The following is a 9,110-nucleotide window of genomic DNA, read 5'->3' on the forward strand; positions in this document are numbered from 1 at the left end:
TTAGAGAGACCAACTGAGCTGAGATAGTAAAATTATTAAAATCTTGTGTAATCACTTAGAATTTTTTTATCATGTTCATTTCTACATTTTTAAATACTTGAAAGTTATTTTTATGTAAATTTTTATTTGTCTAAGTAAATGCACATAACTTCTCTACCAATAACTGCTTATGCACCTGTTGAGCAACTAAGAAGTTGCTTTTCTCACATGAAAAAATGGTTAAGCATCTTAAAATATATTTCCTAATGTGGTAAAGCAGGGTAGAACTGTCACTGTTTGTAACTCCAAAAATCTTAAATGATGAGAGTTGAATTAGTATGATTCATGTTGCATACAGGTATGCAAGTATCTTGTTAGCCACCATAATTAACAGGACTGGAGATCTTGTTGCTTTGTGGCAAAAAGCACTCCAAGGCAGCAGCAGCAGTGGTGGGGAACAGGAGTGGTACTACAGCCATCACTATACCTTGGGGCCCAGCACTGCAGACAGGTGGGCTGCAGACTCAACATCTGCCCTCCCTCACCCTCTCATAAATCTGCCTCCAGGGGAAATGTGGCCAAGGCAGCCCATTGCACAGAGAGGGTTAGCTGCAGACAGCTGTTCGGAGAATTCCCAAATCTTTGATTTCCTGTGATCAATTGCATGATTAGCCTGGATGTCATTGAGGGTGGTGATTATCTAATGGGGGCACTGTGATCTCTGTTGCAAAGAAACTCTGCTGGGGAAGAAAAATTCGCATAAGGCATCAATATACATTTATACAAAATACCTCAGGGCATCTTTGCAACCAACATACTATAAGTTAATAGAGCTTTTTCTCACTTAAGCCAGTGGAAGGAAACATGCCTGCATTAAATTTATGTCAGAAAGTGAATCTTAGTGTGAGCAGTTTTCTTTCAGCTAATGCATTTAGCCAAACTAAGGTATGAACTTAATCACTGAGCAATTCAGGAGGTATCCAACACAGACATTAAATAGGATTATGCAACAACCATCTGTGCTTGCTAATTAAAGTGTGGGAAACAGCCAGTATCAAATTATTTTGTTTAGACAATTCGTGGTGGGGTTACGTAGTTCAGCATGTATGCAGTGGTTTCACTCTTTGGTAAGACTTTTATGATTTCCCAATGACCTATGTCATTCTAATATACAGACTCTAAGTACAGCCAATGTCATTGTGCCCAAAAAGAAACTTTAAGCTTTTGTACTGAAGTAGGATTTTTAATAAATAATTGACATTTTACTTATGTAGTTTGGAAAACATACTGAATATAATTTATAGAGCCTGCACTTTCTAAATTCTGTCCACCGGTAGCTTCAACTAACAATTTCACCTACACTTTAACTACATTATGGTCAGTCCTTGCTTTTAGAAAACCATTCTTTAATTTAAAAAAAAACCAACAGCTTATTTGAGCTACAATTTTGCTTTTAAATGGACTCACATGAGTCCTATAGAATTTGCTTTCTAATGGTCCCTTATTCCAACAAAATTTACTTTTGCAAGACGGAGTTGTAGTCATGAGTTGTACCAATGTGCTTCACATGTATTCAGCAAGCAAGATCCAGTCCAGAAAAACATTCATTCAATCCTGTAACCTATTCCCTGTGACCACCAACTTGCTGTGAGGGAGCTGGAATCTGGATGAGTTGTTCTGGCAGTTTGTATCCTGTAACCTTCTTTCCCCAGTGTCCCAGTACACATCCCTGCTGCCCCGACAACATGACCAAAAGTTCATGCCTTGCACACATGCACTACCCACAGCCCCTGATAAATGTCATGCACATGTGGGAATGTGTGTGTCTGCAACATGCTACAGGGACCACCTTCCTTTATGCTTTTTTGTTGTACATTCTCCAACCTCCTTAGATGATTGCAGCTGTATTCTTTTTTGTAGGGTGCACATGCTCATCAGCATGCCCAACAGCCATATGTCTCAACATTTTAGATGAGGGGACTCACTGGCATACATGCTGCAGCTCTTTTCCAGTGCATCAAAAAAAAAAAAAACAACCTGAACACAGGGATGAGATGGTGTGTACTTCAATCTATCTCCATCATGGAGCTAGGCCATTGTCTGAGTTGTCTCTCCAGAGCAAAGGGCTAGGAAAGCACACCTACATTCTACAGTGTGACACAGCTCATGTGGCTCCCTGTAGCCAAAAGTTTGGTCACTATTGGTCAGTGCTCGAAAGCTCAGTATGTGCCGTCTCTCAGAGTCTTCTCAGTTAAGTGAAACCCCGAAGGAACCCTAGTACAAGAAGACATGTGACCATAAGTAGGATTATGACTGCTGTGGTTGCTTTAGTGACTAGAGTAGGGGGTCTGGCACATCTGTTCTTCTCACAGTCATTTTGTTGGGTCCCAAGTTTCTTGTTTCTCTAAAGAAACCATCCATTGCAATTAGTTTTCTTCTTGAGCATGCTACCCTCTGTCCACTTCAGCATTCAACCAAGATAAGTAGGTTTGTGTTCATTAGAAATATCACTGAAATGATCAGCACGGGAGCACAGCTTAAAAAATGGCATTTATATTGTCACCATTATGATTTAGAACCCGTGCCTGCTACAGATGAAGGGAACTCCTGCCCCTATTAGACTTCCCTCTGCACTTCCCCTGCACTACCATCCACAAATGGTTTTGCATCCTTCTAACATTTTGACAGTCACCATTAGCAACCCAAGAGCTAAAAACTTTTTAAATTAAGTCTTGGATTTCACTTCACAGTTCTGTGGCAGAGTCAATTCAGTGACAAATCTGCAGCCCCTGCAAAGGAGTAAAAGGAATCTAGATTTCTTCAAACTTAGGAGTTAGAAGAAAATATGGTTTGAATAACTCTTCTAACAAAACAATCTGGGTTTTAAGCAACATAGATTCAATAGAGAGTCTTAAAATCAATGAGCAGAAAGCTTTAGTAACTTCCCCAACCACTGTTTTCCTCCTTGCATGAAAATGGCTCATTAAAAGGACACATCAAATTGCTTTCCATGTCTGAAAGGGAACACCAACACAATTGGAGAATTTGCTAAACTGTTACATTTGAATGTGATACATAACAAGAGGGTTAGGAAGCTGCTGCATTAACATGTGGGAGATGTTAAGAGAAAAACACAAATGTCGAAGTAAGAATAGGGAGGAAATTTCAATTTGCAATTATACTTTAAATTTTTTTTAACAGACGTTGCAGTTTGTAAAACAGAAAGAAGCCTAGTTTGGTAGTTCATGCTCCCAATTTTCAATATAATTTTAATGTACGTGTACAAAATGTTTTGTTCCATGCTTTAGGTTTGTTTAGGTTTTGTTGTGGTATTTGTGTTCTCCATCCTACACAGAGCACTCATGACATTCATCTCTCTCAGCTAGAAACAGAACCACATTTTTAGGCCACATACAGACACAAAGCGAAGCTTGATGTTTACATTTAATGATTATAGACTGCTAAATATAGAGATTTCATAGCAAAGAAGTCTTTTAAGTGAGGTGTTGTATTAATCACAGAAAATAACTTCTACCCATCCTTCAGGAGGCAAACCCCTAATAGGGCCAGGAGTCAGAAAATTGGGCTGTAAAAAGAAGAAAAAATAAAATCCGCCTTTCTCTCACAAAACCACAAAGTCCTAAAATTAGAATGGTCCTCTTTCTTTGTCTGAAAAGGGAAGTTGCACCATGCTTGGATTTGGGGCATGGGCAGGAGCATAACAAGCACATCCAAGAATGCCACTGCTTGATAGTCAAATGCTATCTGAGAATGTACGTCAAGCTGCATACCTGGTGCTTCTCCATCCTTCAATCTATCTATAAGGGCTGTGCCAGTCAGTTCAATAGAAGATCTCATTTTCATAAGGAGTTCAGATGGAATACTCTGCATGCTATTCTGTTCCAGAAAATAATCTAGTAATACTGCATTAAAAAAATATGTATTGTTTGAAGCAAATACTTCATTAATTTGACCTATCTGTGATAACATTTTTAAGGACACAGTACCAGTGAATTTTACTACTTGCCAAGAGAGGCATGTTACTATCAGGATGCATCCTGAATGTGTTCAGCTAGTTCAGCTCAAAGGAAACAATGGAGCTTATAGACATGGTAGGCTACCATTCAAGTTGGCAAGGTTCCCATTACAAATATTCCTTGTTTTGAATATCTCTTGCCATCCAAGTTCTACATGATGCATATAATTTAAGCATTCTCTTTAGTGAATCACAAATGAAGAGCAATGTCTACAAGAGAATTTCAGGGGAGGTGTGAGTAGGATCCTGTGTTAGACTGAGTGAGCACCTTCAGAGCAGGCAGTCAGAGTAGAGGCCCTAGCCAGAGGTTCTTGGTGGGAATATGACAGAAGAAAGCTTTGAATCTAGCCAAGAGAGGGCACACCACCTCTCCAGAGGTGTTTAGCTGCCAGCAGGATAAAACCTCAGCTAAGTGTATATATAACTTAGAGGCCTAAATGTGTTTTTTGACATTTAAGGATAATACGGCAGATCTTGACAAGCCAAGCTTTGTCTGATTAAAGAGCATGACATAGCACCCTAAATTACCAAAAATAAAATGCATATTGTTATATATTGCTACTATATGTTTTCTACAGTTTGTATATGAGAAAGTATGATTAAAAGTCGATGAGAGACTGTTTATAAATTTTGATTGCTTCATAATTTTAACTTTGAGCAACATTTTTATCATAATTATAGGCTTTCTTAAAGCATTTATGCAGATTGTTTTATTCAAAAGGGGTTTATTCCATATAAACTCCACTCTTTTATCTCTCCATGAAATCAGTGTGTGAATTCCCAGCAACCACAACTCCATAGATAGTCATCACATTAGTAGCAGAGATATTTTCAAACAAGGCAATATTCCTCAGATATTCTGAACATTATTTCCTGCCTTCCCAGCCAGTGAGTGTCATAGTGGTAAACAGTAATGATCATCATTAGCACATTTGTTACCTCTTTATCTCTCTTTAAAAGTATTAGCAAATTTGTAGTCAATTCTTCTGTGATGTTCCCGTGTGCTATGGTAGTCAGCATATTTATGGTTCAGTGAAGGCTCGGGGAGATTAAGCCTGATATCTCACATCTCCAGCTCAAGGAGATTTAAGTCCAGGATTTATATGCAGAGTTTATGTTCAGTGAGAATTTTGTGTCTAAATATTCTGGATCCCTACAAATGTTGAAATATAACGGACTTACCAAGGACTCAAGGCTGGTTTTTAATTGTTATTAACAGCCAGTTGATTGAACTGTTTCAATGCATGTGAACAACTTTTGGGATCTGCAGCAGGGACTGAGTCCATGGCTCCCACTTTAGATTGGCCCATGGCTATAGTGCCTATGAGGAGAGGGCTTTGGGGAAAACCATCCTCTCTCCTTCCTCCTGGTTTTCTCACAAAGGATGTCCATCCCAGCCAAAAGCCCAGGATTTCTACAATGGCAACAATTAGGACATCAGGACCCTTGGCTGAAGCTTAAGGCAGCAAATTGACAGCACAGCTGGACCTAATGTAACAGAAAAGCAATTCAACCCTTGGGTGAACTAGTGACAGTCCTGGTAAAATCACAGAAGTGAATCATCTTCACTGGAAGAGGAGCTGAAAGGTTTGAATAGTTTCATAGCAGTCACTGTATCAGCACGCTATGCCTCATTATGATCTTCTCATCCCAATGACTTGAGAAGGCACTTCTCCAGCACTGGAACTTGCATAGACTGCTAGGGCATCAAATGGAAAAGGTACTATCACCTCCCCCAGGAATTACAAATATATTATAAGTGTATATAAAATATGTGCAAACATTTTTGCCCTCACAGTAAAAATTTGATCTTTAATACATTTGCTTAGATACTCAGAAAGAAACTGATTTCTTAAAGCCATAACATGTTCTGGTGGGCTCATGACAGTGATGACAGTCTCTAAATGTTTCATTGTACATTGAGAAGGGTTAGTTTGCCTCAGTCTCTTTAATACCTGATGCTATGCCATGCTCCATTTTACAGCACTACCTTCAACTTCGATGATTTCCTCGAAGGACTGGATCACATCACAGTGGGATAACCTGAGCTGCACCCCATACTTTCTATGCACAAGCCATTTGAAAAACTGTTTTGCACTTCGGTCTTGGAATGTATATTCTGCACTTGAATGGTGTGGTTCAGACTTCAGACCCTGTTGAAAGGGTCTAAGACCTTAAAAAATAAAAAAGCACCAAAAAGAAAAGTTAAAACCAAAACTACAAAACACTAAGGAAGCAATTCCATTGCTATCTGCTGCTCTAAAATGAAATGAGAGAATCAACACAAACATTGTAAAAAATGATTTCTATACAGCAATGCAATTAGATTTTGATTTTTATAGCTTGCAATCTTTATGTTACAAGACTTGTAGCTTCCCTCTGATTTCACTCTAGTACGGATTAGGCATTATTCCACCACACTCATTTTGTCAAGGAAGACAAAATTTTGGCAAACTTTGGGTTTCCTATGTACAGCACAAACACCATTTAATCCTTAAATGCTAAAATCATAATCATCTTTGTTTACATTTCCCATGTTATTTTAGTCATTTCCCAGTGCTACCATTTGAATTTGTGCTATGATATTTCATCCTTGAAAACATGCTAATATTAATGTCTGAAGTACGGGAATAAATACAAGTTGAGTGCTTGGATTTCTTATGACATTGCAGTTGGAGAGGGTGCAGATCTGTATTTCAGAGCAATTGTAGAACAGGCGGGTTGTCACTGGACTTTATTTCAAGACTTGATCAAACTGCTATGTTTGAGGAAAAAAATATTTTACTGTGTCAATTATATTCTGAATTCTGAAGTTTGGAACTGTTTCATTGCAGAATGCTGAAAAGGGGGCAGCTGTGTCTGTGACGGAAAGCAACAATTGTACAAGTATATTGTTAAAAAAGCAAATACATTAGAGGTAACAAAATGTTCATTTTTAGGTGGCAAGAGGAGATTTTTAGTATCTATCAAAGATATTGATAAATATTTTTTGCATATTTGTTGGTCAGTCAGTTGTTTGAAAATAAGGGTCGTGTTCCACCATAGCCTTTCTTTGCAGGCAAATGGGCTGCATACAGGAATTTTTCTGTGTGAGGGAACTGAATAAAGACAGACCACGGCTCCTCTCCAGAGCCGGGGACTGGCCACAGAGCCAGCCTCACTGTCCATCACAGTTCCAGCTACAATTGACTTAAAACAAGTTGGAGGCAATTATTCCAAACTAAAACCGGATTTCTTCTTCGACGATATTAACCGATGCTAGACTGTAGTTGGCCTTGTCAAGGCATGGAAAAGACCTTACCTCGGGGCTGGTGCTTGGGACCCGAAGAGCCCTCAGTACCCTCAGCCTGGAGCACTCTAGGCGAAGCGCTAGGCTTTTTTTTAATATATTTTTTTAAATCTGGAATTTCTGAAGCGACAACTTCCAGGTCAGACCTGAAAGGAGAGTGTCTGCAGTACTGGCCCAAGAGTCCTGGTAAGGGATGCGAGAGGCTCCGAGCCTCTTTCCGAGAGCCCAGGAGTGAGATCTGCAACCTCGGAGTTGCGGCCAAGGGCCGCTGCCCGCTACCCACAGAGCGGGGTGACCTCCCGTCGGGCACGGGGCTGCGGGCATCCACATCTCCCCTTGTGCTTTTTGAATACCTGGGGCAGAATTAGCCAGTCTCAGGCATTCATTGTAGTTCTGCAAAAGTAAGTGTCTACAGCCCCCGCAAAACAACAAACAAAAACCTGCGAAGAGGAAACGCTGTAAACAAGCAGCAGAGCTTTGGGGAATTTGAGATGAGCGTGGAGAGAGTTCGGATCAAACGGGATTTAAAGTAGACAGCAGTAACTGCGTGTGATCAATAATCATCCCGTGTGCATTCCTCTACTCATTTAACATCAGCTAGGACCGTTCAAATATTGCAACTGAGTACTCGACAAATAAATCAGCAGAGCGTGTATTTAAACTGTGGTTAATTATTAATATGAACAATTCTTTTCGATTAAATGTTTCATTTAATCCCCTCATATTGACTTGTGTAGGAAGCTACATGTCTAGCTTCGAAAATGATAATATGGGTGCAGATTTATTCTAGGGAATTTGATATAATCCATATAATATCATTACTGAATCATTTTCTCTTCTTGCTTCATTCTAACCAGCTGAGGCAACGAACAATTTTTGGTGTAAATATTTATGACGTTTTTAAATGTTCAAAGGAAATTTGTCAGGGAGGTCCCTCGAAGTACAGGGGAAAACCACATCTCAGTGAAGATATGAGTCTTGGAAATGTGAGTTTAAAAGAAAAAGCAGTTCGTGTTTCAAATAGGAACTTCCGAAGAAATTAACACTGAGTAATATTTCTTCCCGCTACCGCTCAAAATCTCTTTTGCCATGTTCTAGACGGGTGCCTGCCATTCTTTTCAGCAGGTCTGGCCACCTCCTTGCACGGTCCCTCGTTCATCCTACGGAGTCTGTGGTTGTGCTCGCTGCGTCTGTGATCTTTCCTTCCCCTGCCGCCTAAATCAAATCCCTCGGGTCCCGCTTTAAAAAATAGTCCCTGAACCTCGGAACCTGCCAAACCCTTCTTTTCCTTCCCTCCTTCCTTCCCTTCTTCCCCCCTTCCTTCTCTCCTTTCCTCCTTCCTTCCTTCCTTCCTTCCTTCCTTCCTGCCTTCTCTTCGGACTTGGAAGAGCGATGGTGAGTTGAATGTGCCTTGGTTTCTCAGTACACATGGCAATCAGCCCCTTTCAACAAGCCATCATATTTGTCCTTAATTTCGACTTTCCCAAGCACTGTTCTCATATTCCACTGTTTGAAATGTAGGAAGATTTAGCATAATTTGGAGGTCAGATTTCTAAATAAGCCTACTTTAAATAACAAACCCACGCGGGAGATTGTCAGTATCTCTATTTTGTATACAGTTTACACACTGGCACCGCTTTTTAAAACCCTATATGTGGGTTAAAACTCAATTTTACAACCCCCATTTATATGAGATGTAGGTTTGACATCTGTTTGCCAGAGTGTTTTGCACTTAGCCTAACACCCACTATTAAATGACAAAATTGTGGCAGGCTGTCAAAGCCAGCTGACTGACAGCTGCTCTAC

The 9,110-nt window shown here is 39.9% G+C and overlaps 1 long non-coding RNA gene across 1 annotated transcript in view; it reads left to right on the forward strand.

The window, feature by feature from the left end:
* The window catches only part of LOC115307989, a 44,455-nt gene extending 38,294 nt beyond the window's left edge, over positions 1-6,161 (forward strand). The window contains exon 3 of the long non-coding RNA XR_003916343.1: positions 6,000-6,161. This is a non-coding gene — a long non-coding RNA (uncharacterized LOC115307989). The remainder of the gene's footprint in view (positions 1-5,999) is intronic.
* The last annotated feature ends 2,949 nt before the right edge of the window (positions 6,162-9,110 follow it).

This window comes from Manacus vitellinus, unplaced genomic scaffold (assembly GCF_001715985.3).
Source record: "Manacus vitellinus isolate BGI_N305 unplaced genomic scaffold, ASM171598v3 scaffold_7_pilon, whole genome shotgun sequence".
In the NCBI taxonomy this organism is placed as follows: domain Eukaryota; kingdom Metazoa; phylum Chordata; class Aves; order Passeriformes; family Pipridae; genus Manacus; species Manacus vitellinus.